Source organism: Heptranchias perlo, chromosome 19, assembly GCF_035084215.1.
Source record: "Heptranchias perlo isolate sHepPer1 chromosome 19, sHepPer1.hap1, whole genome shotgun sequence".
In the NCBI taxonomy this organism is placed as follows: Eukaryota; Metazoa; Chordata; class Chondrichthyes; order Hexanchiformes; family Hexanchidae; genus Heptranchias; species Heptranchias perlo.
The window spans coordinates 13,278,675-13,304,447 of NC_090343.1; the positions used below are offsets into that span (position 1 = coordinate 13,278,675).

General features: G+C 42.9%; 1 protein-coding gene and 1 long non-coding RNA gene across 3 annotated transcripts in view; one reads left to right on the top strand and one right to left on the bottom strand.

Annotated features, from left to right (window-relative positions):
- Positions 1-25,773, bottom strand: part of LOC137335168 (eyes absent homolog 1-like) — a 213,686-nt gene that overhangs the window by 181,455 nt on the left and 6,458 nt on the right. Inside the window, exon 1 of one of the 2 annotated variants that reach the window (XM_068000346.1) lies at positions 2,233-2,416. The exons of the other annotated variant lie outside the window; for it this stretch is intronic. The gene's annotated coding sequence lies outside the window, so the exon portion shown is untranslated. Of the gene's footprint in view, positions 1-2,232; positions 2,417-25,773 lie in introns of those variants that run through there. 2 annotated transcript variants of the gene reach the window in all.
- Positions 1-25,773, top strand: part of LOC137335169 (uncharacterized) — a 202,937-nt gene that overhangs the window by 162,420 nt on the left and 14,744 nt on the right. The window lies entirely within an intron of this gene.

The following is a 25,773-nucleotide window of genomic DNA, read 5'->3' on the forward strand; positions in this document are numbered from 1 at the left end:
CCGAAGATTGGAGAAAAGTACTGATTTCTCCCGAAATTTAGTATCAGGTGGCCAGCTTTAATTCAGGAGCTTTTTTCAATTAAGCAAAATAATAGGCTTTGTGCAGTTTACTGACCAGGTGCAGAAATGCTGCTCAGATGTGAAAGCTCCGATCAGATAGTCCTGCTCGAGAGATTTCACCAGTTCTTAGGTAGTAATTTGGTAACAAGTAGCTTCCACTAGCAATGGTGATTGTAATGAGGCTCTTTGACCACTCCCAGTGTGTTTTTGTGGACAGAACTATTTCTTTAATATGTTGCTTTAACTGGTGCACTTCTACACAACAAAGCAAAAGTCACCAATTTATTCTTGTCCATCAGTGTATGCTCAAATAACAAAATATGAAAGGGTTCTTTGATACTCATTTTACATGAAAATTATATTCTATATTGCTATTACCAGTATATCATTGACTGAAATCATATTTTATTCTTAAAAGCTGCAAAAAGAGCAAATGTGTTAATAAAGAAACTCTGAAATAGAAATAAATTGTAGGATAAATTCAGCAATGCCATGGTCCCAGCTGGGAGTCACTTAAAGGGAGCACTGCTCAGTGCAACAGTGTTACACTGTTGGAGCCCTATCTCTGACCTGTGCTCTTTGTGAGTGCAGCTTCCCACTGGGAGTGCGGGATCACTGAAATTACCCCTATATCTTTAATAAAAACACAGACTCTGATTTAATGAGCTTATCGAATGCTGAAAGAAAACAAGATATTTAAAAAAAAACAAATTCCAGTTCTAGGGAAGGGTCTCCACCCAAAACATTAACCTATCTTCTCTCTTTCAGCTGACGGACTTACTGCATAATTCCAGCATTTTTTTCTGTTTTTATTTTAAACAGGCTCTGGTGTTCAATCTGTTCAGATTCCATTAAATTGTTAACCTCCTTGACAAAAGTACAGCTGGAATTCATAGAGTATCAATGTGTTTCATACTCCAGTATGCTTTGAGATACACGGAAAAGATACATAAAACCAATAGCTCTATAGCAACATTATATTTGAAGTTGCTGTTCTTTGGTTGTGAAAGAAAAAGTTCTGCAGTAATTACCTGAGGTATGGGGTAAAGTACCTTACGGGGCTGCAGATGCGATTGTCTGGGCTGGAGACTACATAGATATTATTTCATTTTAAAAAAAACAGAGCTAAGAGGTTTCAGTTAACTGTGTCCATCGCCAGAGTGTGCAGTGATGCAGTGCACTGCATGAGCAACACGCTGTGCTATGCAGCGGGGTGACACGGACTTGCACCTGTGATGTCCCTTGCACTTCCAGCCTGACGCACGGCTTTGTTGGGCGATGCTGAGCGGAGTCCAAGCACCAAGGGAAAACGGGAGGTAGAGTCACTTCAGGCTGGTCATGTGCACCTCGCAGTGTCTGGTTTCACAGCAGCACTGCAGAGGCCAGGGAGCAGGCCAACCATCCACCCTCATTGCTGCAGATGGTGCGCGGCACAGGGAGATTATTAGAAAAGGGAAGAGAAGAAAATGCGGGGGGAAAAAAATTGTGTCTGTTGCAGGGTGTATGCTTCTGTCTGAATTAGCACCTGTAACAAACATGTTCCGTACAGGGTGTTTCTAGAATTGAAACTTGTGCTGATGGTTTGTTCCAACACTATTCACCATTTAGCAAACAGCAACTCAGTATCCCTCTGTCCATATCAGTACCTGAATGCTATGTCCCTCTCTTCAAGACCAGTGTGTTAACTCTGTGCCCCTCTTTCCGTCTATGAAATACATTCTCTCTCTGAAGCACTCACAATTGCAACATTCTTACTGTCGTAATCTGTAGCTGCTTTGTCATTAGTAGGAATGCTATTTCTTACCTAAGAGATTCTTTTTAAATGTAGTACAAAATATATTTCATTCATATTTTAGCCTTTTTGATGGGTTACTCTGGCAAAGGCATTAGTCGACAGCAATATTTTAGGAACAAAAGAGAAAAAAAATCCCTGAGTAAGTGGATCCTAACTGAATAAAGTAAGGCAGACTGAAGACTGAATGTGTATTTAAAACCTTGTAGCAATTTGCTGTCCGTTATGAAACCCGATTCTTCCCAAACACACCACTGAAACTCCGAATGCTTTCAACACTTTGTGCTGCGGCAGGGTCAAGTTCAACCAGGCAATTCAGAAAGTCTTTACACCCACCCAAGATTTAATCTAACAACTAGCCATTAAACTTCGCCACTCACCTTGCTCACAGTTCAAAAGTACGACTGAAAATGGGCAGCTGAACGTCAGAAATAGCTCCATGATGAAGGCTCAGTATTATCCAAAAGAAGCAGAGTCCGATGCCAGAAACAGGCTCAGCCACAAGCTGCACACACCTAGATTTTAACTTGAGTAGCAGACAGCCTATGAGTGCCGGTGCAGCCACCTCCCATATAAGGAGAATCAGGGTAAAATGATCAGCCCTTCAGGGCTTCTTCTCAGGAACAACAACACAAGCGGAAATAATCCTCTGTTTTCAAATAAACCAAGCATTACCGAAAATGATCTAGATAAGATTACAGCCAAATCACACTGAATATTTATTAGGCAATAAACCTCATAAGCATAGTTTCAGATTTACGTTCACTTCTTACAGTTTCTCTATTGTGTTTTTTTCACAATGAGTTTTGAGCTCTATTTCTGATTTCCTTTTTGTGATTAGTATTTTTATTAACTGAACTAATGCTGGATAAGGTATCTGGTGGCATCCTACCATTGCTGGTAAACATGGGAAAAGATGTGAGGCAAACAGTAGAGGAAACACACCAGCAAAGAGATTGTGCTATAATGTAGGAATGTATAACACATTCATATGAAATTAATTTGCTGTTTTAATGGAGGCGTTAATCATTTAAATTAAATGGACTATGTTAAAATAGCAGAGAGAGAAATTTCATATGAACTTGTTAAGTGTTCGTACGCTAATTTCTGGGCTATAAAAAACATGCAGCAATGCGGAGAAAAGATTTGTTGAAGTCTTGCCGTCTTTAAGTGTGGCAAATTTCTGGCTCACAAAGCAGTAGCGCAGATATGTTTCTCTATTGCTCAACAATCTTTTCTTTCAGTAATCTTATCTGTCAAATTCAAATATGCATTTTCAGAATGCACTGAAAAATGTAGTGGCAATATGTGGATGAAACTATGACTATCACTTTTCTTAGATCTTAAGTAGGCCCTGAATTGATAACTATCAATGTGAAGAGGATTAATTTCCTCTGATACTGCATTGCTCAACATGTTTGCATAAAATTTCTTTGTATGTGATTTAATGCATTTGACGACATATTTATTTTAAGTAGGTTAATGATGTTGTTAAAATAGTGCACAAAGGAACTTTACATGAATGCATTAGGCAATGTACTACCAGAGGAAATGAAACATTTAAAAATATGTATTAAGTAACAAAAACATCATGTTCTTTATTAGGTTTTTTTTCCCATCTGATCAGTATTCATTTTGTGAGAATTTTTATGGTGATAATCTATCTGCTAATATTCTTGCTTCCAAAGAATAGGTACAGTCATCACTGACCTATTGACCTTGCACATTTTAAGTTAGCAGGCAAATTGTTCGAACGTTTAGGATTAAAGGTATTTGGAACAAGTTTTTATTATGAAACGTAATAAAACCTATAGGTCACTGAATAACTCAAGATATTAGAATATTCCAGACAATGCCATTAAATACTTTCACTAGTACGTATGACTTCTTAGCAAATGATGATTGGAAACCAAAACAACAGATAATGTCATTGAGATCCCACAGCTAAGGCTATTGCTTGACGTGGGAGTCAGAAGCTCAGTTCGAGTGCCTCTTCCTTTCATCTCCAGGCAAGTGATTGTAGCGCCATGTATGTTACCAGGTGCAGTATGAAACATTTCCATTGGTTTACACCAGCAATCTTAGGTGTGAAACATTAATATCCATGAACATGTGCTATATATTAGACTAAAAAATTGAGTTCTATCTGGTTCATAGGAACAAGGAACAGGAGTAGGCCATTCAGCCCCTCGAGTTTGTTCCACCATTCAATGAAATCATGGCCAATCTGTATCCTAACTCCATTCATCCGCCTTGGCTCCATATCCCTTAATACTCTTGGCTAGCAAAAATCTATTGATCTCAGATTTAAAATGATTAATCTACTGCTTTTTGTGGGAGAGAGTTCCGCACTTCTACCACCCTTTGCATGAAGAAGTGTTTCCTAACTTCTCCCCTGAATGGCTTGGCTCTGATTTTAAGGTTATGTCTCCTTATCCTAGAGGGGACATAATGGGCTATAAATTGGGCCTTGTAGCACCCGATTGTTAGGCCTATGTGGCCTCCTAAAGTCCCAAAATGGCGTCTGAAATGCACGCGCACGCCGCACGCCTCTAGTGTGACGTGCACCGTATGCCATCTTGATAAAGGCACGCACAGATAACGAACGCCGGTACCATGTAAAGTAAGGAGAATATGCATCTACAATACTTGAATACTAGGATAGGGGACGTAGCCTAAAATTTAGAGCCAGGACTTGCAGGAGTGAAGTTAGGAAATGCTTCTACACGCAAAGGGTGGTAGAAGTTTGGAAAGCTCTTCTGCAAATGGCAGTTGATGCTAGTTCAATTGTTAATTTTAAATCTGAGATTGATAGATTTTTGTTAACCAAGGGTATTAAGGGATATAGGGCTAAGGCGGGTACATGGAGTTAACCATAATCACAAGTCAACCATGATCTCATTGAATGGCGGAACAGGCTCAAGGGACTAAATGCCACTGCCACTTGCTGCCTCCAATTATGCGCCACCTTCTCTTGCAAGAAAGCGGGCCATGTGTTGGTGTGAGTCCTGCAGGATGTTTGGGTGATGTGCCTGTTATGGTTGAATAGCTGCCAGTGTGTGTGACCTTTGTGTTGTGGGTGTGCAGCTTGCAACAATGTTAATGTGTGAGGGTGAGAGGAAGCATCTGGTTGGAAGAGTTGAGTACTGATTGAAAGAGTTTGTTGGAGGTGGGTGATGGCGGGTGTAGTGCATGGAGCAGTGGATGCTGCTAGTGGTGCAGTTGGTAAGAGATGCCACTTGACGGTTGACCTCACTCACCTCAACTACTCGTGTCAAAGCATTGAACTTCTTCCTGCACTGCATCCATGTACGTGGTGCTATGCGCCTGGCATTGACTTTATCCCTTACTGCCTCTTGGGCATATGTCTGGAGGGCCTCTTGCCCCCCCCCCCCCGCCTCGCCCACTGCGGATAAAGGATGCCCCTCCTTCTGTCCACCTCTTGCACCAAGGCCTCTGGTGCATTACCAGAGAACCTTGGTGCACGCTCTCTCGCAGGCCTGGTACAAACTCAGATCGACGGATCGGTGAGGTCTGGCAAGCAGACTGGAGGATTTAGTGGTGCGCAACCTTTATTCACTGTTTTAACATAGCTCATCAGTTTGTAAACATGGGGACGGGACCGGCATCTGTGTTTTGCATGTGCGATATCTGATCTCCGTTCAGACTCCATGTGGACCTGCATCTTATATTTTGCACATAAGAGGTTCAGGCTGCCTTTACGAGGTGCAGGCTGCCTTTAAGAGAGGTGTGAGCCACTCACGTGATATCGGGGCCCCCCTGATGGTGAGGAGTCACTGGACAACGCAGCTAGACAAGGTTGCTCGCGCTGGAATCAGATAAATGAGCAGTCAGCACGAATCTCACACGCTGCCTTCATCGGAACGCCCGGGCGTGGGTTAATCGCGCACCGCGACCCCTGCGCCCGGATTCAGGGGTTATCGAATTTAACCCCCAACATCTCCCATCTCTAGAATTAAGTATTATGGCTCAGTTCTGTGTCCTATAGGAAACTATTTGATCACCACTGATCGCCCCATAAATACAAGACTGTGATTACTTTGGCTAAGATAGTAACTGTGCAACTAAAGATCAAAAAAATTTGAAAACATATTGCTAACATTTTTGCAAGAATCAAACCTCATAATGTTGAATAAATAATGGTTCCTAAAGCAACAATTCAAATTCAATAATGGTATCTTACAGTAACCATTTTGATTGAATGACGGCCCCTAGTGTAACAATATCAATTGAAAGAAGGTCCCTACAATAACAATCTCAATTGAACGATGCCCCCTACAGTAACAATTTCAAAAGAATGAAAGCCCTTATAATAACAATTTCAATTGACTGTGAACTTTTATTTAAACAACATTAAAGTGTTAAGTAAGGAGAAGAAGAAAGAAGCTTAGCCATCCTTCAAGCTTCTTCTGAGTGAAGGTCAAAGTGTTTACTATTTAAAGGAGCTGTAATCTGAGCTGTGCAGGGCTGCAGACTTACAGCTAAGGGTATGTGGGATCTCCACAAGAAACGGAATCAGCAGTGACATTCCCATGTTAATGTAGCGAGACTGGGGGGCCGACACTGCCAGTAACACTGCCATATGGCCAGTAAAAATCATCAGTTACTTGCCATCAGTGAATTAAAACACAATTTGGAAAACTCAGTGTTTGGGGGCAAAAAAAGCAGACTCACACAAAAAAAATGGAGTGGCCGCCCGTTGGTGCATGCAGAGAATCCCTAATAGCAAGCGAGGGAGTAACAGGCTGAATGCAGCAGTTGAACCAAGAAAGAAAGAAAGACTTGCATTTATATACAGCATTTGAATGAGTTATAAAGTAATACACTGAATATGGAACTGAATGCCTTGTGAATAATAATGAATAATATGCTGAGTGTAGTACTCAGACAGGACCCTGATACATTTGGTACTGTGCTTGAACAGGTTAGTAAGTAATAGTCTGAGTATTAGGACAGTTAGTGAGTTGTATTCCAATTGGCTTGTGAGTATATTACTCGGACAGATTAGTAAGTAATGCACTGAATACAGCACTAGTAACATATTGAGTACGGCTGACATCACAAGTAGCTTGTTGAGTACCTGACATGAAGAGGCCAATGAAAAATTTATTGTACAATCAGCAATATTCCCAAACATCCAAACTTGAGGCCTATTGTTCTGGTGATTTCTTATAAGCACATTAGAGCCTGATGAAAATACTTCACTTACTTTGAAAATGCATGTGTGGTAGGAATTACTTTTTGCAATTGTCTTTTCCAACCTTCTTACCTAGATTATTTCAGCTCTCATGTCTTAGATCACTCTCCCCATACTTTCGAAAGTCTGACGTGGAATGAGCGCATACATGCTGCACGCCATATTGGACCCTTCAGAGCCCGTTTTTCACCTGAAAAAAATGGGTGCTGCTTGATCCAATTTCTAGGCCAGTATTTCCCCTTTCTTTGAGGAATATCAAACTGACCGTTACTACTGGTTGCTTCTCTGAGATTTCAAACACTTTCCTCCAAGGGATTTTCCAACTTTCTTTGAATCATAGAATCATGGAATCATAGAAAATTTACGGCACAGAAGGAAGCCATTCGGCCCATTGTGTCCGCGCCCGCCAAAAATGAGCCACCGGGCCTAATCCCACTTTCCAGCACTTGGTCCGTAGGTCACGGCACTTCAGATGTACATCCAAGTACTTTTTAAATGAGTTGAGGGTTTCTGCCTCTACCACCCTTTCAGGCAGTGAGTTCCAGACCCCTACAACCCTCGGGGTGAAAAATCTTTCCTCAGCTCCCCTCTAATCCTTCTACCAACCACTTTAAATCTATACCCCCTGGTCACTGACCTCTCTGCTAAAGACCCCTCATAATTTTATACACCTCAATTAAATCACCCCTCATCCTCCTCTGTTCCAAAGAGAACAACCCCAGCCTATCCAATCTTTCCTTATAGCTAAAATTCTCCAGTCCTGGCAACATCCTCGTAAATCTCCTCTGTACCCTCTCTAGTGCAATTACATCCTTCCTGTAATGTGGTGACCAGAACTGTATACAGTACTCAAGCTGTGGCTTAACCAGTGTTTTATACAGTTCCAGCATAACCTCCCTGCTCTTATATTCTATGCCTCGGTTAATAAAGGAAAGTATTCCATATGCCTTCTTAACCACCTTATCTACCTGTCCTGTTACCTTCAGGGATCTGTGGACATGCACTCCAAGATCCCTCACTTCCTCTACACTTTTCAGTATCCTCCCATTTATTATGCATTCCCTTGCCTTGTTTGCCCTCCCCAAATGCATTACCTCACACTTCTCTGGATTGAATTCCATTTGCCACTTTTCTGCCCACCTGATCAGTCCATTGATATCTTCTTGCAGTCTACAGCTTTCCTCCTCACTATCAACCATATAGCCAATTTTTGTATCATCTACAAACTTCTTAATCATGGCCGCTACATTTAAGTCCAAATTGGTAATATATATCACAAATAGCAAGGGACCCAGTACTGAGCCCTGCAGAGCCCCACTGGAAACAGCCTTCCAGTCACAAAAACACTCGTCAACCGTTACCCTTTGCTTCCTGCCACTGAGCCAATTTTGGATACAATTTGCCACTCTCCCCTGGATCCTATGGGCTGGTACTTTTTCGACCAAACTGCCATGTGGGACCTTGTCAAAAGCCTTGCTAAAATCCATGCAGACTACATGAAATGCACTACCCTCATCAACCCTCCTTGTTACCTCCTCAAAAAATTCAATCAAGTTAGTCAGACACAATCTTCCCTTAATAAATCCACGCTGACTGTCCTTGATTACTCTGTGCCTTTCTAAGTGACGGTTAATCTTGTCCCTCAGAATTGATTCCAATAATTTGCCCACCACTGAGGTTAGACTGGTAATTACTCGGCCTATCCCTCGCTCCCTTTTAAAACAACGGTACGATGTTAGCAGTCCTCCAATCCTCCGCCACCACGCCTGTATCCAGTGAGGATTGGAAAATAATGGTCAAAGCCTCCGCTATTTCCTCCCTTGCTTCTTTTAACAGCCTGGGATACATTTCATCCAGCCCTGGTGATTTATCTACTTTCAAAGATGCTAATCCCCCTAATACTTCCTCTCTCACCAAGTTTATCCCATTCATTTTTTCACACTCCTCCTCCTTAACTACAATGTCTGCATCGTCCCTCTCTTTTGTGAAGACAGACGCAAAGTTTTCATTAAGATCCACACCAACATCTTCCGCCTCCACACGTAGATTACCTTTTTGGTCTCTAATAGGCCATACTCTTTCCTTAGTTATCCTCTTGCTCTTAATGTATTTATAAATCATCTTTGGGTTTTCCTTGATTTTACTTGCCAATATTTTTTCATGCCCTCTCTTTGCACTCCTAATTTCCTTTTTAATTTCACCCCTGCACTTTTTATACTCCTCCAGGCTTTCTGTAGTATTGAGTTCTCAGTGTCTGACATAAGCATTCCTTTTCTGCCTTATCTTATCCTGTATGCTCCTTGACATCCAGGGGGCTCTAGATTTGACAGCCGCACCCTTTCTCTTTTTTGGAACATGTTTACTCTGCACCCCTTGAATCTTCCCCTTGAATACCTCCCACTGCTCTGACATTGATTAACCTTCAAGTAGCTGTTTCCAGTCCACTTTTGCTAAATCACTTCTTAGCTTAGTAAAATTGGCCTTTCCCCAATTGAGAACTTTTCTGTTCTATCTTTTTCCTTTTCCATAAGTATGCTAAAACTAACTGAATTATGATCACTACCACAAAAATGCTCTCCCACCTGCCCAGCCTCATTTCCTAAAACTAAATCCAGAACTGCCCCTCTCTTGTTGGGCTTGCTACGTACTGGCTAAAAAAGTTCTCCTGAAAGCAATTTAAGAATTTTGCACCCTCTATACCCTTCACACTGTTTGTGTCCCAGTTAATATTAGGGTAGTTGAAATCCCCTACTATTACTGCCCTACTGTTTTTGCACTTCTCAGAAATTTGCCTACATACTTGCTCTTCTAGCTCCCTCTGACTGTTTGGGGGTCTATTGTACACTCCCAGTAGATTTAAAAAGAAGTCTTTTTAAATCTACTGGGAGATTTACTGGGACTTTCTGAATTTTGAATACCTGACCTCTCAAATTCAAAAAGTTTTTGTCAGTCAAATAAAAATGGAACCAATCACATTGTTCAAGTTTGAATGATCTCTCATTTAAGTCTGTAATCGACAACATTGTATTGGGATTTGCTTGGTTCATGATTTAGGCTTATCTGACTGTTAAATCCCCTATGCAGAATGACTAGGTTCAAAGGGGCATCCACCAAACCAAAGCCTAGACAAAATACATATTTTTTGTCACAGCAGACAGATGCATAATGTATTTGATAAGACATTCCTCTATCCAGTATTGTAATGAACTAACACATGAAAACAGCAAACAGAGGAATATCATATGAATGCATTCACCTGTCAGTATTTCAAATGAATGCTTCATTTGCACCTTAATATTTGCATAGCATAATTTCAAAGCCTGTTTCGTTTATAGTAAAATGAGATACAAACAAAGTAGGCTATACATACAGACAGGAGTTAAACGTAATTCCTGTCTGTATGTATAACCTACCTTGTTGCATCTTAGTTTAATATAAATGACACAGGCCTTGAAATTATGCTATGCAAATATAAGGGTACAAATGAAGTATTCATTTGAAATGATTTTGTTCGCAAGTTTAATGGAGGCATTAATAAAAACAGTCAAAGCAATTTCATATGAAGATAATAAGCATCATAAACTGAAATTTTCACAGTGTAATTTCGAGACCACAAACATTAATATGTGCATACAAAATAATCCAATTGATTATTGAGATTGACCTTAATTAAAACACTGGTGTCACATTATTTGGACCAATTTTCCATTGAAAGGATTTGGATATGATTTATTTTAAAATAAAAGTTGCTTTAATGAGTTTAATAAATTCACAGGACAGCAGGGCAGCAGGTATGTATTAGATTTCAGATGGGGCATCTGAATCAGCAATCTACAGACAGCAAAATATAATTTGACAATCCAGTGACCATTCACACTCATTGCTGCTGCAAGAAGCCTATTCATTTGAACTAAGCAGGGGTCATTGCCAAGTTAGGCTGATGGACTCTGCTCACACAGGGGAGGAGGGTAGTCAGTTTTCATTAAAAGCAGCCTAGCTTTTGGAAACAAGATGTTACAGAGGCAATCAGGAAGCAAAAGAGAATAGGTTCTGGCTTAGGAGTGCAGGACAGAATACAGAGGTGCTTTTCTGTTTCAGCTAACTAAGACAACCCAGCAAAAATGGTATACCTATTGTTCTGTACATTTCACCTTACTACGGAATAAATCAGCTTATGATTCAAACCAAACTTCATCTCATGTTAACTCAGTCTGCCGTCAGATAGATTGAAGAGGTACATGTGCAAAAGTCATGAATATAGAGTCCAAATAGCAAAAGGACGCTATTGTTACACCCCCGGGTTATGCCATCGCACAAGTAGATATAAAGCAGTGTGAGCCAACTACCATAAAACTAAAACTCCTAGACCACTTAACAGAGTAACTGACGCAACTGAACGCAAGAAGGTATCAATGGCAGCCCTGCATTTGTAACAACTAGTTAAAGTAGTATCTTACTTTATTCAGCTACCCTGTGAGAGTGGATTGCAATAGTTACAAGACGAATGATCTGTGACTGGATAAAGTTCTTCATTTTAAGGAAAGTACTTTCAGTTCCCATCAACACAATGATATGCAATTATGCAAAACATAAATATAATTCTTCAGCTAAATCATGCAATGCTAGTTGGAATGTGCTAACAAGCTATCTCAGAAAACAAATTGTATATTATCCTCACCCTAATGTTTTCCCCATCACTGGGGTTACCTTAACTACAAGTTTTTGAACTATGCAATCCAATGAAGTTATACATAAAAAGAAAAAAATGTCAATTTCTGGAAATGTGAAATAAAAACAGAAAATATTAGAAATGAACAGCAAGTCAATCAGTATCAGCAAAGAGAAATAAAATAAGAAAATGCTGGAAACACTCAGCGTCTGTGGAGAGAGAAATGTTTCCGGTCGATGACCTTTCATCAGAACTGGAAGAAGTTAGAGATTTAACAGTTTATAAGCAAGTACAGGGAAAGGGGGGAGGAAAACAAAGGAGAAGGTCTGTAATAAGTTGAAGGGCAGGAGTGATTAAATGACAAAAGGGATGATGGCGCACGGCAAAATGGGGTGGTAATGGGACAATAAAGAAACATCCGATCGGTCCAGAGGAGGTGTAAATGGTTACAGCAGAACCATTACCAGCACCCGCTGTCCGAGAAAATGGGAGTGGTGGGTATGATCTGAAGTTTGTTGAACTCAGTTTTGAGGCCGGAAGGTTGTAAAGTGGCTAATCGCAAGATGAGATGCTGTTCCTCGATCATGCATTGAGCTTCATTGGAGCAGTGTAGGAGGCCGAGAACAGAGAGGTCAGAGTGGGAATGGGATGGAGAATTAAAGTGGCAGCTTCTGCAATATTTTGCTTTTGTTTCAGCAATGAGAGAGATTGGTTAATGCAGCAGTTGTGATACTTTATCAAAATTCTGATGAAGAGTCATATTTGAAAGGTTGATCTCTTTTTTTCTAGATATTAATTAACCTGATATGCATTTCCAGAATTTCTGCTTTTATTTCCAAAGCAGTTGTAGTTTTGAGATACAAACTACTCAGCCCAGCTAGATGGTATTGAAATATTGTATTAGTTTAGGGCTCAGCCATTAAGAGCAGTTGACTTTAAAAACTCATCACTTTAAGCAGTGATCAGTATGTTATTGGCGTACAAGCCATGATTATGCGTTAGATATTTTCGGAATGGACTGAAGCATCACACAGCCTTTCATTATATCTGTAACTAAGGATACTCCCTGGATACAGGCCTGGAAAGTCTCATAAACTACATAGTCAAAGAAATAATATTAAACCTACATACAGACATGCATAATCACATCACAAGCATATACATATTGGGGCAGAGTTTCTGCTTTGGGCGCAATCGGGAAATTGAGCTCAAAACGCGCTTGAAATTGCACTGGTTCGGTTAGGCTTTAAGTTTCCGCTAAAATTCTTTTGCTTAATAACAAATGTAACATCTTCCATGAACCAGCGCAATCAGGCAGCGTAATAGAATGCAATCGTTTCTTTTTTGTCTTTCCATTAAAAAGTATTCCTTGATGTATTTAAGAGGGGTAACCTGGTGCAGTTTTATTAATATAGCTGTTTATGGGTTTATCAGCAAAAATAAGCATTTTAAATAAGGGTGTCCAGTCCTCCACCTGTGAATAACCTGATTTAAAATCACTGAAAATAACTTTAAAAAAATATGCTGCACCATTTAATAGTTTCATTGGTGTACACTAGTCAATATCTTATTAAATTAAATATCTTTTGATATGAAAAACTTTAAAAACGTGCCTACTAGTGCCTGTGTGTCTAAAAGAATGAGCGTAATTTGAAGAGCCTTTCCGAGCCATTCCAATCGGCGGAATCTCTCAATATCGACCCGGGGGAGTGGCCAGTTTTGTGGGTGGGGCTTGATTCAGGTGAAATGAATCTTGAACCAGCGGAAAAGATCACGGAAAACACGAGCATAAGTGTTTAAGTGTAACTCACTTATCTTCAAAATTCCCATATCTTTTGCGCTGGTTCGGCCTATTCCGCCCGGATTGCATTGATATGACTAGTGGAAACAAACGGAAACTCGACCCCATTATGTATGAGGATATATTTGTGCTCTTTTACTGTGCACATGCATATTCTAAAACCAACTCATTTTCCCCTGCCTTGTCTGCAGGGCCTCTCATCTCCTGTGCAGCCATGGACCATAATCCAGAGAAATTTGCGAGAACAGAATTTTTCAGTGTAACATCTGTATATTCCATGCACTGGACGGTGCATCATAAAACAAATTGATGGCAATTCCAGACCACCTTTGTTCGGAATACTAATAAAATCTGAAACATTCACGTTTTATATGTAAAAATTTAATTTCACATTCTCCAAATGTTTTCCAAGCTCCTTGCAGCTGTTTGGATGCATACATTCAGGCCGTGGATTAGAGCCATCTTGCACGATGGACTACTGCCCATTGGGTCTGCACTGAGAAATTCAGGCGCGCCAGTAAACAGCCCATCAGTGAGAGTAACCTTTATTACCATACCGTGGGCTGAATCCAAACCTGAACTTCTAATGGAAACATTTCCGATCACTATTATGCGAGAGTGCTACTGAAAGGCCTTTTGAAAAATTTGAGCTGTGTAATTTGCGGGTTTTGATCATTGTATTGTGCTACTTCATTATTATTAGATCATATTATGTGCTTGCTTAGTTCTATTTTTGCTTATTCAGTCACTGCTTGGTTCCCTGATGGAAAATCTGTGTACAAACTGTGAGATTTTTGACATTCTGACAATAGCGTCACAACTCCTCAAAGTTTTTATTTTGTAGTCACTGGCTCAAATTTCCCTAAGCGTCCATTTAAAGTGTCTGAGCACTCACACCAGTGATGCGTCAGTTTGCACTAGGTTCTCCCACAACATTCCCTGGCAAAAGTCATGCTGGCTTGGGCACCGCCACTTACTTGAGCACTATTATTCACACTAATGAGTTTTACCAGTTACACCAGTAAACAACAGTGCTGCAAAGTTCCATAGAACTGCAGCATTCTGACAGGCAAACAATCACAATGTCTTGCTCACAAGTACTACTAACATTCAAACAACTCATCATTCAATCTGCAACCAGCATTGTTACAGTTTCTCTGTTAACTTTAACATTACAACCATGAAACCAGTCTATCCACATTAACTTTTAGCCAAGCGTGAGTGACAATTTTCTCTTTGCTCAAGTTAGCAAGCCAGGTTATTATGACACTAGGTTATATCCACCATTTTTATGAATTTCTTCTTTTGTACACAGGGGCAAAAGGTTTGTGCTATTGCCAAACCATTGAACTAATTACCAGCATGTTAATATACTGCCAAACCACTGACCATCATGGTAATATCCCAACTTGTGTTTATGTAGAACATTTAGCATAGCGTTACAGGGAGGTGAGAAAAAAATAGGAATAGATAAAGGAACAGATGCTGAGCCTTGGAGAGAGATTAGAAGGGATGACCAAAAGCTTGGTTGAAAAGATGGGTGTTCATAAGATTCTTAAAGAGAAAAGGAAAGGTTCAGGGGTTCAGGGAGGAAGCTCCAGAGAGCTTAGCTGAGGAGGCTGAAGGCTCTGCATCAAAATGGGGCAAAGACAGGGATGGGATATAAGGATTGAGCAGGTTGCAAAGATAAGGTGGGGTGAGCACAAGGACTTTAAATTTAATATGTTGGGGGAACTGAGAGCTGAGGTAAGTGAGGAAAGGAGTGATGGATGAATAGGACTTAGTGTAGGACAGGATACAGGCAGCTGCATTTTGGAGCAGTTGGAGCTTATGGATGGTGGAGGATGGGAGGAGGACATTAGAGAAATCCAGTATAGAGGTGACAAAAGCATGGATAAAGGTTTCGGTGGAAGGGCTGAGGAAGAGATGGAAGTGGGCAATGTAGCAGAGTTGGAAATAAGTAGTCTTGGTAATGGATAGAATATGGGAATTGAAGCTGAGCTCCGGGGCAAACAAGACACTAAGATTTTGCACTTTGACTTGACTTGTCTGCTTTGACTTGAGTGAGTGCCCAGGGAGGGGAATGGAGTCAGTGGTGAGGGCTGAAACTGATGGCTTCAATCTTCTTGATGTTTAGTTGGAGAGAGTGGTGACTCATTCATGACTTGATGTAAGACAGGCAGTCTAACAGCATGGGTTGGTCATGGTGTAAAGAACATTGGTAATGTTCCTGCGGAGTCACTCATAGATATTGTAATACTGTACTTAGTAACTTGTAGCTTTGCTACTGCATTTCTCCAGTCACTCCTGTCACTCACAGAATACCAGTGCATCTTCTGTCATTCACAGATGTGGTAATGTTCACTTTGCCATTTACTAATGTGATAATTCACAGTAGTGAAAAAGCCTAATTTACATTGATACTTTGTTATGATATTTAACAGTACTGTAACAAATAGCATGTATTGGTGGTCATTTTAGTAGTGGAAAACATTAATAGTTGTTTTGGTAAAAATTGGTTAGTTATCTCCTCTACAGAATCTTCGAGGTAATTATTATCCTTGAATTCTATTATTCCATATCTTTTAATTGGAAAACCTAAAGGAAGGACCAGAATCATAATGCAAGGCACCACCAGGCCTGAAAAGAGAAAGAGGTAAAATAAATCAAGAAGAAATGGTTAGATAACATTAAGCTTGGATTTTAAAAAATTGTAGATTGTAAGAAGAAGGGAAGGGACGGAAAGCAGAGTAATGGTGAACGGTTATTTTTCAGACTGGAGGGAAGTATACAGTGGTGTTCCCCAGGTGTCAGTATTAGGACCATTCTTCTTTTTGATATATATTAATGATCTGGATTTGGGTATTGAGGGTATAATTTCAAAGTTTGCAGATGACACGAAACTCGGAAATGTAGTAAAAAATGTGGAGGATAGTAACAGACTTCAGGAGGACATTGACAGACTGGTGAAATGGGCAGACACATGGCAGAATAAATTTAAAGCAAAGAAGTGTGGAGTGATACATTTTGGTAGGAAGAATGAGGAGAGGCAATATAAACTAAATGTATAGTTTAAAGGGGGTGCAGGAACAGAGAGACCTGGGGGTGCATATACACGAATATTTGAAGGTGGCAGGACAAGTTGAGAAGGCTGTTAGAAAGCATATGGTATCCTGGGCTTTAATAATAGCGGCATTGATTACAAAAGCAAGGAAGATATGCTAAACCTTTATAAAACACTGGTTAGGACTCAGTTGGAGTATTATGTTCAATTCTGGGCACCACACTTCAGGAAGGATGTCAAGGTCTTAGAGAGGGTGTAGAAGAGATTTACTAGGATGGTACCAGGGATGAGGGACTTCAATTATGTGGAGAGACTGGAGAAGCTGCGATTGTTCTCCTTAAGACAGAGAAAATTAAGGGGAGATTTGATAGAGGCGTTCAAAATCATGAATGGTTTAGATAGAGTAAATAAGGAGAAACTGTTTCCAGTGGCAGAAAGAATCATAGGATGACACAGCACAGAAGGAATCCATTCAGTCCATCATGCCTGTGCTGGCTCTTTGAAAGAGCTAGCCAATTAGTCCCATTTCTCTGCTCTTTCCCCATAGCCCTGAAAATTTTTCCCCTTCAAGTATTTATCTAATTCCCTTTTGAAAGTTACAATTGAATCTGCTTCCACCACCCTTTCAGGCAGTGCATTCCAGATCATGACAACTTTTTCCTCGTGTCGCCTCTGGTTCTTTTACTAATTACCTTAAATCTGTATCCTCTGGTTACCGACCCTTCTGCCACAGGAAATAGTTTCTCCTTATTTACTCCATCAAAACCCTTCATGATTTTGAACACCTCTATCAAATCTCCCCTTAACCTTCTCTGCTCTAAGGAGAACAATCCCAGCTTCTCTAGTCTCTCCACATAACTGAAGTCCCTCATCCCTGGCATCATTCTAGTAAATCTCCTCTTCACCCTCCCCAAGACCTTCCCATCCTTGCCAGAACTGGCCTCAATACTCCAGCTGGGGCCTAACCAGTGTTTTATAAAGGTTTAGCATAACTTCCTTGCTTCTGTACTCTATTGCCTCTATTAATAAAGCCAAGGATCCTGCATGTTTTTTTAACAGCCTTCTCACCTTGTCCTGCCACCTTCAAAGATTTGTGTACGTATTATCCCCAGGTCCCTCTGTTCCTGCACCCTCTTTAAAATTGTACCATTTAGTTTATAGTCTCTCCTCATTCTTCCTAACAACATGAATCACTTCACACTTCTCTGTGTTAAATTTCATCTGCCATGTGTTTGTCCATTTCACCAGTCAGTCCACGCCCTCCTGAAGTCTGTTACTACATTTCCAATTTTTGTATCAATTTCGCACTAAAACACCCAGATGTCTTTTTTTCACCACTGGCTTTAATTCTTTTCCCTGTAGGGTGTAGGTATGTTTAACACTTGGCTTGCCCATGTGCATAACACTACACATTTAAACATCATTTGCCAAACCCATGCCCAATCTCCCAGCACATCTCGTTCTGCTTCCAGTAGTTGAGCATCCTCTACAGTCCTAACTCTTGAACATATCTTGGTATGGTCTGCAATTGATACTTTTTCTAAGAAAAGGGTTGTTGGAACATGAAATGCTTTGCCACAGGGAATAATTGAGGCAGAGAACAAAGCGTCTTTTCAGAGAAGATTAGTTAAATATTTGAAGCAGGGGAAGATAAAGGGATATGTAAGGGAGTGGCTTTAGTTTTGTATTGCTCTAGCAGAGAGCCAGCACAGGTATAATGGACAAATGGCCTCCTTCTGTGTTGTAAATTTCTGTGCTTCGAATGACTCATTGATTAGATAACATGTGGAATTCCTGACCTCCTTCAGTGTCATAGTATCATAGTAGGTACAGCACAGGAGGAGGCCATTCGGCCCATCGTGCCTGTGCCGGCTCTTTGAAAGAGCTATCCAATTAGACTCATTCCCCTGTTCTTTCCCCATAACCCTTTAATTTTTTTCCCTTCAAGTATTTATTTAATTCCCTTTTGAAAGTTACTATTGAATCTGCTTCCACCACCGGCAGTGCATTCCAAATTGTTACAACTCACTGCATAAGAAAATGTTTCCTCATGTCGCCTCTAGCTCGTTTGTCGATCACCTTAAATCTGTGTCCTCTGGTTACCGACCCTACTGCCACTGGAAACAGTTTCTCCTTATTTACTCTATCAAAGCCCTTCACGATTTTGAACACCTCTATCAAATCTCCCTTTAACCTTAAACCTCTGTTCTAAGGAGAGCAAGCCTAGTTTCTCTACTCTCTCCACGTCACTGAAGTATTTTAACAGCCTTCTCAACATTTGTTTATATTTGTAGTGAAGTGAGGGCCAGGCCCATAAGGCTGGACTGAAGGAAGGCAATCAGATCGTGGTAGTAAGGATGGTAATGATAAGGATTGCAGACTGTTGGTATATTGGGCATGGGAGGGATGGTTCAGGTGAAGCACTCTTTGATGAGCTGCTCTCTGAGAGTCTGGCAGCTAGGGGCCACTGGTGGTCGATGTCGCTCCTGCTCATCCTGCTCCTGCTGCACTTCTTGCTGCCCAGGAAGGACTGGTCCCTCATGATGGCAAAATCATGGAGCATGCAGCAGATGACCACAAATCAGGACACCCGCTCAGGACTGTACTGCAAAGAACCTCCTAAATGGTCCAGGCAGTGGAAGCTTGATCACCCCAACTCGATGGCGTTTCTGGTGGCAGCATGGCTCTCATCATAGGCCAGGTCTGTAGTTGTGCCCAAGTTCCTGACAGGAGTCATGCGCCAAGTCTGATGGGGATATCCGTTGTCCCGTAACCAGCCTGTAACCTGATGGCTTGGTTGGAACAAAGACGGCACAGAGGACTGGCACAGGATAAGTGAATCCTGACTGCTGCCAGGAAACTGAGCACAGACCTGCATGATGCTCTGCCTGTGGTCGCATTACTGCAGCAGTTCCTCAGGGCAGTGTCCTAGGCCCAACCATCTTCAGCTGCTTCATCAATGACCTTCCCTCCATCATAAGGTCAGAAATGGGGATGTTCGCTGATGATTGCACAGTGTTCAGTTCCTTTCGCAACCCCTCAGATAATGAAGCATTCCGAGCCCGCATGCAGCAAGACCTGGACAACATCCAGGCTTGGGCTCATAAGTGGCAAGTAACATTTGCACCAGACAAGTGCCAGGCAATGACCATCTCCAACAAGAGAGAATCTAGCCACCTCCCCTTGACATTCAACAGCATTACCATCGCCGAATCCCCCACCATCAACATCCTGGGGTTCACCATTGACCAGAAACTTAACTGGACCAGCCATATAAATACTGTGGCTATAAGCAGGTCAGAGGCTGGGTATTCTGTGGCAAGTGACTCACCTCCTGACTCCTCAAAGCCTTTCCACCATCTACAAGGCACAAGTCAGGAGTGTGATGGAATACTCTCCACTTGCCTGGATGAGTGCAGCTCCAACAACACTCAAGAAGCTCGACACTATCCAGGACAAAGCAGCCCGCTTGATTGGCACCCCATCCACCACCCTAAACATTCACTCCCTTCACCACTGGCGCACTGTGGCTTCTGTGTGTACCATCCACAGGATGCACTGCAGCAACTCGCCAAGGCTTCTTCGACAGCACCTCCTAAACCCATGGCCTCTACCACCTAGAAGGAACAGAGCAGCAGGCACATGGGAACAACACCACCTGCACGTTCCCCTCCAAGTCACACACCATCCCGACTTGGAAATATATCGCCGTTCCTTCATCGTCGCTGGGTCAAAATCCTGGAACTCCTTTCCTAACAGCACTGTGGAAGAACCTTCACCACACGGACTACAGCGGTTCAAGAAGGCGGCTCACCACCACCTTCTCAAGGGCAATTAGGGATGGGCAATAAATGCTGGCCTCGCCAGCGACTCCCACATCCCATGAATGAATTTTAAAAAAGCTGGATGTTGAGGGAGTGGAATCCCTTTCTATGCAGAAATATGTCAGGCTGGTGATGGCGAGCACTCAAGGCAATGTGGGTGTGGTCTATGGCATCTTGCACCCTGGGGAAGCCAGCAATAGGGGCGAAGTCGAGTGCTCATTCATTCTGTTTTGCACTGTGCATGAGTAAAGAGATGTTGATGTTCTTCCTGGCGTAGAGTCTCAGTGACCTCCCCAATACATGAGTGTACTGCGAACTGTCACTGATGTCACCTGCTGCAGCCTGGTAGGATCCTGTTGCATAAAAGTTAAGGGCCATGGTGACCTTGACAGTCACAGGCAGTACTGCCGATGCCCTAGTATGAGGCTCAAGTTGTGACTCCAGCAGGTGACATAGTTCAGTGACAGCCTCCTTTGTGAAGGGAAGGAATCTGAGACATTGCTCCTCAGTGATATTCAGGTGGAAGAAATGCTCCCTGAAGATCCGCTGTTGGTATGGTCTTCAGTGCAGTGTCTTCCTCCTCCTTCTTCTGCAAGCTGCTCCTGCTCTCTCCTGTCTTCCTTGCTGCTTCCCCTTGACCTCCAACTCCAAAGGCAGCCCTACCAGACCACCCATGGCTGCAGTAAAGCTGTTTAAAAGGCAGACCAAACAGTGAAGCACCAGCAAAAACTTCTTCTCAGAAGTCTGAATTAAGTTTTCACATTCAGGCCAAAAAACACCCAGCAATTAACCAGCAGCCTCAAATGCCAAACCAGCAACTATCCAGTATGTAAAAGATGAGCCCTTGAAATACAGCTGCTGAAGGGTCCCTCCTGCTTGTTAGTGCCATGAGTTGCTGGATGAATTTATCACACGACGAGTCAGGGGTTGAGGCAATATCGCAAAAGGGTCCGACAACAAGCAGAGGACTTTTATTTAAATATTTTAATCAGAGATTGAAATAGTTCCGGCGTGCGCCCTGGACCCTTACAGGGCAGCCCGATCCAATATGACGGGAAGCGCACTTTCGGCACGTAATGCGTGCCCCACCTGACAAATTGGATACCTAGGCACCTGTTTTGTGCCTGAAAAACAGGTGCGGTAACATCAGACCTCCAGGCCTTGATATCTCCCAAGTACCACTGACTCTTGATGGGAAGATTGTAAATTGCAAGAGAGAATCAGTAGATATGTTAAAAATCTGATGGAATTCATGTAGAGTAACTTTCCCCTCTCCGAATGAGTGATGTCATTGTTGTTGGTTGGTTAGCACCTCACTGAATACTATGTAACCCTTGTGAGACCATAAAGGCTCCTTGTGGCATGAAAGGCAGTGTACGGTAGCATAGTGGTTATGTTACTGGACTAGTAATCCAGAGACCTGGACTAAAATCCAGAGTCATGAATTCAAATCCCGCCACGGCAGCTGGCGAATTTAAATTCAATTAATTAATTAAATTCAATTAATTAAATAAAATCTGGAATTAAAATACTAGTATCAGTAATGATAGCCATGAAACTACCGGATTGTCGTAAAAACCCATCTGGTTCACTAATGTCCTTTAGGGAAGGAAACCTGCCGTCCTTACCCGGTCTGGCCTCTATGTGACTCCAGACCCACAGCAATGTGGTTGATTCTTAATTGCCCTCTGAAATGGCCTAGCAAGCCACTCAGTTGTAAAATCTCGCTACGAAAAGTCATAATAAGAATAAAACCGGACAGACCACCTGGCACCGGACACGACAACGGCAAAACACCAAGCCCAGTCGACCCTGCAAGGTCCTCCTTTCTAACATCTGGGGACTTGTGCCAACATTGGGAGAGCTGTCCCACAGACGAGTCAAGCAACAGCCTGACATAGCCATACTTACAGAATCATACCTTTCAGCCAACGTCCCACACTCTTCCATCACCATCCCTGGGTATGTCCTGTCCCACCGGCAGGACAGACCCACCAGAGGTGGCGGTACAGTGATATACAGTCAGGAGGGAGTGGCCCTGGGAGTCCTCAACATTGACTCTGGACCCCATGAAATCTCATGGCATCAGGTCAAACATGGGCAAGGAAACCTCCTGCTGATTATCACCTACCGCCCTCCCTCAGCTGATGAATCAGCCCTCCTCCATGTTGAGCACCACTTGCATGGAAGCACTGAGGGTAGCAAGGGCACAGAATGTACTCTGGGTGGGGGACTTCAATGTCCATCACCAAGAGTGGCTCGGTAGCACCACTACTGACCGAGCTGGCCGAGTCCTGAAGGACATAGCTGCTAGACTGGGCCTGCGGCAGGTGGTGAGCGAACCAACACGTGGGAAAAACTTACTTGACCTCGTCCTCACCAATCTACCTGTCGCAAATGCATCTGTCCATCACAGTATTGGTAGGAGTGACCACCGCACAGTCCTCGTGGAGATGAAATCCCGTCTTCGCACTGAGGACACCATCCAACGTGTTGTGTGGCACTACCACCGTGCTAAATGGGATAGATTCAGAACAGATCTAGCAGCTCAAAACTGGGCATCCATGAGGCGCTGTGGGCCATCAGCAGCAGCAGAATTGTATTCCAGCACAATCTGTAACCTCATGGCCCGGCATATTCCTCACTCTACCATTACCAACAAGCCAGGGGATCAACCCTGGTTCAATGAGGAGTGTAGAAGAGCATGCCAGGAGCAGCACCAGTCGTACCTAAAAATGAGGTGCCAACCTGGTGAAGCTACAACTCAGGACTACATGCATGCTAAACAGCGGAAGCAACATGCTATAGACAGAGCTAAGCGATTCCACAACCAACGGATCAGATCAAAGCTTTGCAGTCCTGCCACATCCAGTCGTGAATGGTGGTGGACAATTAAACAACTAACGGGAGGAGGAGGCTCTGCAAACATCCCCATCCTCAATGATGGCGGAGTCCAGCACGTGAGTGCAAAAGACAAGGCTGAAGCATTTGCAACCATCTTCAGCCAGAAGTGCGGAGTGGATGATCCATCTCGGCCTCCTCCCGATATCCCCACCATCACGGAAGCCAGTCTTCGGCCAATTCGATTCACTCCACGTGATATCAAGAAACGGCTGAGTGCACTGGATACAGCAAAGGCTATGGGCCCCGACAACATCCCAGCTGTAGTGCTGAAGACTTGTGCTCCAGAACTAGCTGCGCCTCCAGCCAAGCTGTTCCAGTACAGCTACAACACTGGCATCCACCCGACAATGTGGAAAATTGCCCAGGTATGTCCTGTCCATAAAAAGCAGGACAAATCCAATCTGGCCAATTACCGCCCCATCAGTCTACTCTCAATCATCAGCAAAGTGATGGAAGGTGTCGTCGACAGTGCTATCAAGCAGCACTTACTCACCAATAACCTGCTCACCGATGCTCAGTTTGGGTTCCGCCAGGACCGCTCGGCTCCAGACCTCATTACAGCCCTGGTCCAAACATGGACAAAAGAGCTGAATTCCAGAAGTGAGGTGAAAGTGACTGCCCTTGACATCAAGGCAGCATTTGACCGAGTGTGGCACCAAGGAGCCCTAGTAAAATTGAAGTCAATGGGAATCAGGGGGAAAACTCTCAAGTGGCTGGAGTCATACCTAGCACAAAGGAAGATGGTAGTGGTTGTTGGAGGCCAATCATCTCAGCCCCAGGACATTGCTGCAGGAGTTCCTCAGGGCAGTGTCCTAGGTCCAACCATCTTCAGCTGCTTCATCAATGACCTTCCCTCCATCATAAGGTCAGAAATGGGGATGTTCGCTGATGACTGCACAGTGTTCAGTTCCATTCGCAACCCCTCAAATAATGAAGCAGTCCGAGCCCGCATGCAGCAAGACCTGGACAACATCCAGGCTTGGGCTCATAAGTGGCAAGTAACATTCGCGCCAGACAAGTGCCAGGCAATGACCATCTCCAACAAGAGAGAGTCTAACCACCTCCCCTTGACATTCAACGGCATTACCATCGCCGAATCCCCCACCATCAACATCCTGGGGGTCACCATTGACCAGAAACTTAACTGGACCAGCCATATAAATACTGTGGCTACGAGAGCAGGTCAGAGGCTGGGTATTCTGCGGCGAGTGACTCACCTCCTGACTCCCCAAAGCCTTTCCACCATCTACAAGGCACAAGTCAGGAGTGTGATGGAATACTCTCCACTTGCCTGGATGAGTGCAGCTCCAACAACACTCAAGAAGCTCGACACCATCCAAGATAAAGCAGCCCGCTTGATTGGCACCCCATCCACCACCCTAAACATTCACTCCCTTCACCACCGGCGCACTGTGGCTGCAGTGTGTACCATCCACTGAATGCACTGCAGCAACTCGCCAAGGCTTCTTCGACAGCACCTCCCAAACCCGCGACCTCTACCACCTAGAAGGACAAGAGCAGCAGGTACATGGGAACAACACCACCTGCACGTTCCCCTCCAAATCACACACCATCCCGACTTGGAAATATATCGCCGTTCCTTCATTGTCGCTGGGTCAAAATCCTGGAACTCCCTTCCGAACAGCACTGTGGGAGAACCGTCACCACACGGACTGCAGCGGTTCAAGAAGGCGGCTCACCACCACCTTCTCAAGGGCAATTAGGGATGGGCAATAAATGCTGGCCTTGCCAGCGACGCCCACATCCCGTGAACGAATAAAAAAAAAATGTATCAGCATTCAGGAGGGTAAGTTCTTCTATAGGTAGCAAATCGTATGGATGAGCCAAGCATGATCATCAAACAAATTGGGGTGCTAAGATATGAGCTAAGGCTCTTGGCATATATCAAGCAGCAAATGATACCATTGTCTACCCATTGGTTCTAATTTCCCCACTGTGGCACAGAGGTGATGAAAATGTTCAGGACACCTGTTGTAATACATTTGTTGTAATATTATGATCATTATCTGAATAGCCAACCAGTGACGCGGTAGCCAACCAGGGGATACTGCAATTCCTAAAATGTTTTCTCCAGTTCAGCTGAGGATCTGGGACAGACGGAAACAGTACACTAAATACGTGTTTGGGAATCTACCCCAATTCAGCAGCTGCTGAAGTGGTTGCCTCTGTAGCACCAGGAAGAAAGAAAGAGAAACAAACATCCCGAGGGTTATTGTACATCAACAAATCCAAGGGCAGCAAATCATAAAGAAGAATATTGATGTGATGCTGAGTGCACAAAATTTTACAATGTCATGGTAAAGGATTCCAACCATTTCATCAAATTAATGCTTCTCTGGACAAATTTCCTGCCTTCTGGTGACTTTTCATCTTGGATGTAACCAAGGAAACTGTTAGCTAATGGAAGTTGTCTGAAAGAG